This window comes from Enhydra lutris, unplaced genomic scaffold (genome assembly GCF_002288905.1).
Source record: "Enhydra lutris kenyoni isolate GAN:26980312 unplaced genomic scaffold, ASM228890v2 scaffoldscaffold4, whole genome shotgun sequence".
Taxonomy (NCBI): Eukaryota; Metazoa; Chordata; class Mammalia; order Carnivora; family Mustelidae; genus Enhydra; species Enhydra lutris.
In genome coordinates, this window is record NW_019154088.1 from 24,824,203 (window position 1) to 24,834,262 (window position 10,060).

Here is a 10,060-nt window from a genome sequence, read left to right on the forward strand (position 1 = left end):
AACCCCAAAACAGAGGGATCATCAGCTATAGCCTTTTCCATTCTCATGGTAGTTGTTTGCCTCAGCAGGAAGACGCATAGCCTATCCTCCTTTGGCTTCCACACCTTTGTGTTGCTGGGTATGGTTTTTCCTGCTGTCTCCCTTAATGGACTTCCAGAAAACTAGTTTTATAGTACAGTTCCCCTGCATCTCTGCTGAGATAAAAAAGTTAGCTTTTAAAAAAATTTTCTTCATAATGTCTCTCATTCCTTTCTCTATTATACAGGGGCAATTTAGGGGGACAAATTTCAGCAAATTATTACAATTATCCTTAGCCTGCTGGTATATTTCAGCAGGCCCTACCTACACTGTCTTCTGTCAGCAGCCCAATGCAAAGAACCTGAATAATCTTGGAAATACATAGACAATCCATAATCCTTTTTTTCCCTTTAACTTCAGGATTTTTTTTTCAAGTCATTTCCCATTTTAATGGTTAGCAAGAAACAAAAAGGAAGTACTTGAATTGTATTTTACTTCCCTTCTCATTCATAATTGTGGATAGCAAGAGAAACGAGAAAGATGTGTGAATTTATTCAAGAAAATTTATTGTGCCTCTCCTACGTGCTAGACATAAGGCTAAGAAGTGGCTTCACAGAGATGAAAGAACAGTGTCCGTTTTCTGGGAGTTGAGAGCCCAGTGGGGGATAGGGACCTACATAAAACAAAGTCCAACAGAAATATTGACAGAAGAGTATTTTTAAGTGCTGTGACGACATTTAACATTCACGAGGGCGAAGAGGCTCAGGGAGAACTTCTGAGTGGTCTGTGCCTGTGCTGAGTCATACAAGGACTCGAAGGGGCTGACCGGACATAGGAACACAGTGATTTCAGATGCCAGGAACAGCACTGACATAGGAGGTAAGAGAGCTTGAGGGGAGTGTGCTGGGATTGCAGGAAATGTGGCATATCTGGAACATGGGGAATGTGGAGGTGTCAGAGAAAAGTGGGAAGGACAGAGTCTGGGGCCAGATCTCGGGGACCTCTGGTGCCCTTCTACAGAATCAGAGCTATGGCTCCAGAGCTGGAGAGCCACTGGTGAATTTAAGCAGGAGAAAGGCATTATGTAATGTGCTTTTGAAGAGAGTTTTGGCTCCAATGTGGCTGATGGTTTAGAATGGGACAAGTATAGAGGCAGGAAGATGAGAATTAAATTTATACTGGGAAGAGTTTGTAAGGGTCTGAATCAAGGCAGAAGCAATGAAAATTGAACGAAATGATTTGAGGGACATTAAGGGAGTGCAATTGACAGAATTTGGTCCAATTCTGACAGAAATGAAGAAATAGAGAATAATTCCCAGACTTACTTTTTCTGCTTAAGTAACTAGATGGACTTCATAATAATAAAGGACTTGAGCTATAAAAAAAATAGCTGACATTTATCGAGCACTTTCTATGTGCTAAGTAGTTTAGGTATATTGCCTCACTTTATCTTTAAAATAACACCATGAAGCAGATCTTATTAAGCACATTTTACAAATAGGAAAAGGCCAGCATCTTCCCCAGCATCATGTAGTAAGTGGCCAGACTGGGATCTGAATACAGGTGTGGGCACCTCCAGAATCTGACATTCCAACACAATCCTATTTTGTCTACAGGGGATGGATTTGGTTCAGGGAAGAGATGAGGAGTCCTGTTTTGGACATGTAGGTGGATTTCTAACAGGTAGTTGTGATCCTATCCAGAGGAGGATAGGCTCTGTGTCTTCTTGCCTGAGGCAAACAACTACCATGAGAATGGTAGCTTTGAAGGTTAAGTGAATGATTTGATCTGGGGTTAGCTATCTAGGGAAGGAGCCAGAGAGACAACCAGGAGTCCATCAAACTGTCCAAAATGTGACCTGCTATGCTCCGAAGTTCTTATCTCTTGTGACTCCACAGAAGAAGGAAGCCATGATCCTCTTCAGCAGGGTTGGGCCAACCTGCCACAGCCTGTCCCTTAGTCTCAACCCATCTCATCACCCTGCCTCTGTGACAGGAGTGGGTTAAGTTTGTTCCACTTTTTCTTTTCCTTATGATGATTCTTATCATGAGAACACATTAATCTTGTGCTATTTTCTGTTTTCATTACAATCTTTGTCACACAAGTGGAGCATCAGAATGTTAATGCCTCATATCTTCTGTGAAGAATAGTAGAATTCTCCATTGCTTTGACCTTTCCAATGTTCTGTATTTCGATTGGGTCTGGAAGTTGATGATTAATGATAATTACAATAATTACACCAAGGGACTCGAAATATAAATTACCAAATGTTCAAAGGAAGCCACTTGAAACCTTTAATAGAATCTTGAACAATCTCTGTCCAAATGTTCCCACTTCCTCCATCAGACGTCCCTTGGTGAGTAGGTTGGTAGAGATTCAGCCTAGGTTGTAGCCAGGAGAATAAAAGAGCTGTGATTTGTGAGCCATGTTTTAGTTATATGAAGGGGGAAAAAAAGAAATCAATTTTTAAATCAATAGAATGGTCCTTTGCCCAAACAGCTTTGCTTAACAAAGAGTGAGCATTCCATAAAACAAGACTTCGCTTTCGATTCAGATCATTAACTACGATTCCCATTAGGCAGGAGGTGCCACGGGGAAAGGGGATATTTCCTTGTCTCCTCTGCTCTGGCTTCTTGGCTTTAATTTTAAGGAGGTGTAGCTTTTCGGCGCAGAGAGATTAGGACTCTATGTGGCCTTTGCTCCTTTGCTTGCAGAGGCCACTCAAACCTGGCACTGATATTCGTGTAATCATATTCTCCGTGAGCCTTTGCAATGGGCAGGATGCAGATTCCCTGAGGCCTTTTTTTTTTTTTTTTTAAATAAGTAGTATGAAACACTGGAATGAGGGTTTCATTTTGAGACTCCTGGTTATTTTCTTCCTGCTGCAGGGGTTCTGCCTGACTTGTGATGCCAGGCAGTTTATAAAGTCTCCCAATCTTGATCCAGAAGTTTGGAGAAGTTACCATCATGCTGGACTTCCAAAGGGAAGAATTGAGGATGATGAAACATCTAAAAACATCTGTGGGTGGTCACTCTGGGGCTTTTTTTTTTTTTTCCATAGGATGACAGGGTGGAAAGAACCACCTCTTGCTACAATTTAAATACAGGCATCCTGTTGACTTTTGACTATGTCAGTTTATGTTATAGGGTACGCTATTTCTAATTAGCCTTATCCAGACTCTTTACATTTAGAAGTCTAGGTATTGAGAATGTTGCGGGAGAGTAAAAGAATGGCTAGAGGAAAATGTGGGAGATCCTCTTGGTGTCATTGTCTGGACTTGGATAAGATGCTGTGGGTTTGTGTGGAGTCCAGGACCGACTGAAGCTCTGTGCTACTCGTGAGAGCCTCTGCAACAGGCAACATGTGATTTCCTGAGGTTGGTTGGTTGGTTGGTTCGTTGATTTTAAGGAAAGGTGAAACTCAGTGGATCCCCCAGGGTCTTGGGGCTCAGGCTAGAGGCCACCCTACAGGCCAGAAAGAGCCTAATTTCACCTTGTTAGGGTGCATTTCCCATCAGGGTCTTCACAGAGATCTGTATCTCTGAGATGGTCAGAAGGCCACTGCCACCAAACCAGCTGGCCTACTTGTTGAAGAGTGTTTTGTTTTGTTTTTAATAAGACAATAAGAGGTACACAGCATAGCACGGGCCTTCTGGCCCACAGACAGCAGCCCTGCTGCTCTGGGATCTGCAGGGCCCAAGAGAGCCCCCACCTGTCTTCTCAGAGGTGTGCTGTGAGGGTGGCTCTGAGGATTCTCAAGTTCAGGGAGGCTGACCCCTACTTTAGCAGATGGTCGGGCTGCTTTGGGATGTGTTTCCTTTCTCCAGAACATCCCACTGGATTCCAGAGGATTCTAATGAATCAGTCTGGAGCGTGCCTAGATAGTTTCAAGTAAACCCTAACTTTTAAGAGTGTTTTATATTCATGAAGAACGTGGCACTGACGGTGTGTCTGTGTGGCAGAAAAGCATATTTCTACTCATCTTCACTTTTCCCTTTTGAGAGTTGTCGCACTACTCTTTGGCCTACATTACATCCCAGAGGATATAGGTGGGGGACGAGAGTTTTATTCCATAATGTTAACTGGGGCATGACCGTCTGAGTCAAGTTTTGTCATTATTGTTATTGCTTCTCCCCTGTACTTTGCTTTGGTAGCAGAAACAGAGCTTTTAGAAGGGTGAACTTAAATTCAACCTGGATGCCCGATGAGTTAATAAATGAATCGAGAAGCATTCGGTAAGTTCTTTTCTTCAGTGGAGGTAGGCTTTCTTTGAGCTTTCTATTCGGCGGAGATATTCAGAGCTTGTAAACATGAACTCAGGGACATTCAGACTGTGACAGTTGATCTTGTAACCTGGGCAGTTACCACCATATTAAATTGCATCCTGATTATTTGGAAAGCACAATGCTTTTGATCAGCTCTTGAGGTCATGTTTGTGGGGTCAAGTATCCCATTATACTTATACTCCCTTCCAAATAGATTTGTAACTTTATTTTATTCTGCTGGTTGTTTTTCTGGCCTATTATTACAGTTATTATTGCAGCCTTAAAAATAGCTCCTATTCCCACTCCCAGAAGTTAAAAGCGACATTCCTAAAAAATAAATAAATAAATAAATAAATAAAGCGGATCTAATGAAAAAGTTTATATACTAACCTCCTCTTTTGAATACGAGGTGTGTATAGGTGTACGTGTTTGTGTGTGTGCGTATTTTGAGAGAGACAAAAAGAGAGTTAGTTAATAATATTTGTACCTGAACCCAGAGTGATTGAAGACAGGTTCTCTTGTCTTAGCAGAATGGATAGAGAGAAAGAAGGTTCAGATGCACAAGAAAAAGAACAGGGTCAGTACCAGAAGGGACATATAGCAATAGTGGCCAATATGCAAGGAACCGATGCAAATGCTACAAGCCAATTGTTGTTTGGAAGCTGCCTAATGAGTCTGGAGAACGACCCAACTTCTAAGGTTCTATAACTGCCTCACTTAGCTTTGATTTTTATAAATAGTCACATTTGTTCCAACCCCTGTCTCCACATCCTGTTAGTAATATCGGTCAATTTATATATGTCGAGTGGGAAGTACATTAATTTAGATTCCCTGAACATCTGCTGGTGCCTAGATGGACTTGAACCGAAATTAAAATCATTGAGTCATTCACCCCACAAATATTTATTGAGCATCCCGGGGCCTGTGCAGTCTGTCAGAAGGCTCCCTCAGCAACGAAGGGCACTCTGTGAGAGGAAACACCCACGAGAATTGCGAAAAGAAATAAAAAGCCAGTTGGAGCAGGCCCTGGAGAATTCACTCGTCTCTTCCTTTGTGATTATTACCGCTCCCAAGACTTTGAACCTCTGTGAGTCTAGATTCCCAACTTGTATTTGTGACTGGCTTCTCCAGGTTTGTCTTGCCTTTCCTGGTTTCTGGATTCACCCCTCCTCCTTCAGCTACAGCGTGTTTCTATTTAGACGTGTTTCATTTCCTGACTCTACTCCAGCCGTAAGAGCTCAAGACTTACCTTCCAACTCTTCTTGTTTTAATATGTGGAAATTGACCTGGAATGGGATCGGGAGGGAATAAGACCAAGTCCCCACCCGGGATCCAGGAGCCCGACACTAGGTGCTCTTTATCATGCAACAGAACAGGCTCTTATTCTAAACAAGGGGGAGACAGCATAGCCTGAATGTCCTTGGCAGGTTCTATGGTCTTGTCAATTTGGGTGTGACTGGAAGATTCCGTGGCTCCTTCGGTCATGCCCCTCTCTACACCTTACAGTCGGTGCTGGTGATGCTGGGGTATGACTGCGAACAGTTGCTAGGCATGACCTCGGCTAAATGGGGCAAGAAGATGAACTAGTTTCCAATACTGGCTCTCTGCAAGCCCGCTTTCAGTCTTTCCTGCCCGCCTCCTGCAGGGTGTGATAATCACTCGCTCATTGATTCAACCTCTTTTGGTGCTGAGTGGAAGCTACTGTAATCAATTAAGGTCACGAGGATTCTATTTGTGTCCCACCACCACAGCCTCGGAATGATACCCTACCATCAGGAAACAGTTAATTCAGCTGTCGTGATGGCCTCTCTTAAGATGGAGACGAACTGACTCATTGTGTTCCCTGGTCTTTTCCTTTCACATGCACAGTCGTATCCATCACAGAGGTCCCTTTTTAAATGATTGCCGTATGTCAGTGTCAGTGTCGTATTCGGATATAGGAAAATACACAGTCACCAGTGTCATAACCTTTACAGTTTGCGGGCGTTCCACCGCGAGTGCGCTTGGTGTCACAGTTGTAGTTTGTGGACCCATGCTGCGCATGAAATCATCATCATCACCTGGGGATCCTCCGGACCAGATTACTCAATACAGTGACTGCCTTTCAATATCCTGGTTCTTGGGTGCCACCCTCTATAGTTTGTAAATGTGACACTGACCTTCCTGGTTTATCTAACTCTCTCACTTACGGGGCTCCCGATAGCTTCCGTCTTCCGTGGCATTCTTTAGTAACAACATTCACTTTGTGATTCCTCTGAAAGCTGAAAGCTCCAAACACTGAGCAAACTGAAAAGTCAAAGCAAAAGCCTCTCGTCCTCTTGATCATTAATCACCGGCTGGGTGTGTGTGTCAGAACTTGGTGCCGCTCTGATTTCTCTCCTATGCCCTTCGGGCAGAAACCTCTCCTTATTTGTGTCTTCTGGAGCACCCCGTACACTGCCGGAGCTCCATAAATAATTAATCTCACCAATAATAATGGGAAGCAAAGGCTTCCAAGAGCCTTCCTTTCCCCCGTTCTGTGAAACGGGTGTTATGGTATTTTGACAATCAAAAACAATGATTAAGCGGCTTTGGCACACTTTATGTTTGGGCTAAATGCGATTTTGCTAATGCACCATCTCGTTCCTTCCTCCCCCAACACTCGTATTTTAATGATTTCTAATTAATATTGTAATATTTCTTGAATAATTCATGTTTTTAAACAAGAAGGGTTGGCATAAATTTCTGTCAATCTGTCTGTGTATTGCAGTGCTGTTCACAACAAACAAACACAGTCTACTTCCCTTGGAGATTCGGGGAAGAGGCAACAGAAAAGAGAGACATCAGAGTCTGGGGCTGGATTCTCGTTCCTCCCCAGAAGAGAGGGGGGCCCCCAGGTTGTCTTCTGAGGTTTCCAGGCAGACACCTTTGTCTTTGCTATCACCTCCTTGTCATTCCATTTTTCTCTCCTGACAGGAGCCCGAGGCCCTTAAGCTGCACTTCGTTACCCTAAACCATCCTCTCCTCCTTCCCCAGCTGTTCCCTGAACTCCGTGTCCTCTCACCGCCAGCCCCATCACAAATTCGTCTTTTTGCTTCTCTGGACATGGCTCAAGGATAGGCATACACTGTAATCTGATAGACTAGTCAGGGCTACGTGGATAAAAATGGGGGGTAGATGTCTTCATTTGGTCGGCCAATATTTCCTGAGCCCCTGCTGCTGGCTCAGAACCCCACAAAGCCAGACGGCACTAGGCCAAGGAATGCAACTGTTCCTCTCTAGAGGTTCCCGAAGAATCCATTTGGGACTCTCTAGAAGTCTAAGGGTGATTTCTTTTAAGAGAGGTCTTAAAGCCCCTTTCAGACAGCTGCAGATTCTAAGGTCATACGGCTCAGGCTACAGCTGTGATGTGGTGGAAAGCCGTGGGTGGGTGTTTTTTGTTTTGTTTTGTTTTGTTTTTTTCATTTTTTTTTTTAATGTTCATTTTCATTGTGTTGTTCAGTAAGAACCAACCTAGGGACTGGAGGAAAGGCTTCAGAATAAAAGTTTAGCTCTGTCCCGAGCCTACCATTCCACCTCCACACTCTACGTGGTGGTGACCTTTACCTTGTGCAGGACTAAGGTCACATTCCATTGAAATCAACAGAAAATTGCTCAGGGACCCGGAAGCAGGAACTTGTTTTCCTTCAGCCTTTTCTTCTTCTGTTTAGGAAGGCAGCTGCTTTAGACCAGCTTCCCTGGGAGATCTGCTGTCAAGTGACTTTCATTTCCCTCCTTCTTCTTTGGAGCTGGAGGAAAGACTTTATCATTTCTGCCCATGTTTCAGCGCTGCTAATGCTGGGCTGACCCTGCTGCTGGGGCCATTAATGTGTGTCACTGTTAATTAGCAGCCAATGGAATACCCAAGCCAGCGACATGGTTCGCTGAGACGGATGTGCTTGTTTTGATTGCCTTTGCTATTGCTAGGCTAACTATCATTTCTACTAATGATTTCCAAGTAGGTAGCAAAAGGGTAGGAGGGAAACAACTTAATTTGATTCCCTGCCCCCCCACTATCTCTAAGAGCAGTTTTAGTGGTGAAAATACTCTGCAAGGCAACTGCTCCCGAATTCGTTGAGGTCTTTGGAAAGACAGATTGTTATTAACCGACCGTATCGAGATAGGGAGTGCTGGTGATTATGTATAAGGGTATAAACTTCGAGGGCTGGAGATAACATACCTGCCCTCTGAAGGCCTACGAATGGCTTCTATAGACACAATCATCCTGCAGACAGAAGGGTTGCCTGTTGCTGTTGCTTGTCCTAATGATGCCAAGTAGTGGAAAGTGAGGTTGAAAGTGAACACAAAGTGGTAGGGGGTACGCTGCTGGTAGGAGGAGGAAAAAAGGCAGCTTGTCTCTGCCCAAAGGCCATAGGAAGTTGGGATGGAATTTAGGTAAGATGATTACATCTACAAAAGGAAATTTGTAGTGAGGGAAGTTGAGCCTCTTGTAACTTTGAGAGTTGTCAGAATGCACATTTTCCTTCCTACATGCTCCTCTGGTGTCCCCTTGACACGTGGGTATAATGTCATTCTATCTCATAATACTGTGGCCACATGTCCCAAGCCCCAGGGCTAGGATTAAGAATGGACATCTGCCTAGACTGGAATCAGAAACTCATGTCTCTGAGCTCAGTAGTATTTCAATAGCAATGAACAATTTTTGTACATGTCCCTCTTGGTGCATTTCCTGCCCTCAGCTGTTGTATTCAGGGACTCTGCTACATTTCCCTGTGTCTCCAAACTCGGTCCTGGCTACATCCTCTCTCATCTCCAGCATTTAACTTTCTAGAAAAAGCACTCGGATTCTACTCCATGGCTTAGAAACATCTCATCATGTATCCATCTTCCACCTGTTCAAGACTACTACTGTCTCCAGGGTTTGGGAATCTTCTATTAGCTCCTTTGGACTGTGCCCCATTTGCCATTTCTCCCTCTCCTGGATCTTCAAACTTGCCAGGTTCACTGATACCTCTGGAGGTTCTCTGAAAGGAGTAGTAAATGTAGCTCCCATTTTCCTTATTCAAAAACCTCTATTTCCCTTTCCCTTCATAGGAAAGTTTCTTGAAATAACAACCTATGATGAATCTCTCTGCTTCTCACTTTACCTTTGTTTCTCAAACAATAGGGCTAGACTTCCGTCTCTGTCCCCGTCACTCCACTAAACTGCCCATCAAAGACCACAGACAGCATCATTAGCCAAACACAGGCAGCGATGTTCAGTTCTCATCTGACCTGGCTTCTCTATAGAATTAACCACGGTTGTCCCTCCTTGTCCCATGATGTTCTTTCCTCATTTGGATTGGTTTCCATGACAGCTCTCTTGCTAGGACGGCTTTCTTACATTTCTGGTGGCCCCTTCTTAACCTTATTTGTGGGATGTTCATTCTATATCTATCACTTAGATGTTGGAATTCTTGAGGGCTCTCTCTTCTGGTCTCTTATCTTTTTCATCATCATGGTCTTTTGGAGAAATCTTATTCTAGGTTTTAGTTACCACATACCCTCTTTATACATAACCTTTAGTTATACACATTACCCGCTGGCCTCCCCCCTCCCTTAAAAAAATCTTTGACTCTCTTCTTAGCATTTTGTCTAAAAGCATGAGATTTTTTTCCATCAGGACCCCGGTTCTTCTCCTCTAACCCATTATGTTCAAAACCAAAACAATCCTCTTTTTCTCTGAGTCTAAAATGTGATCTCCTTTCTGTATTCCCTGTCCAGAGTCTGACAACCATCTACCCAATTGCTCAAGCTAC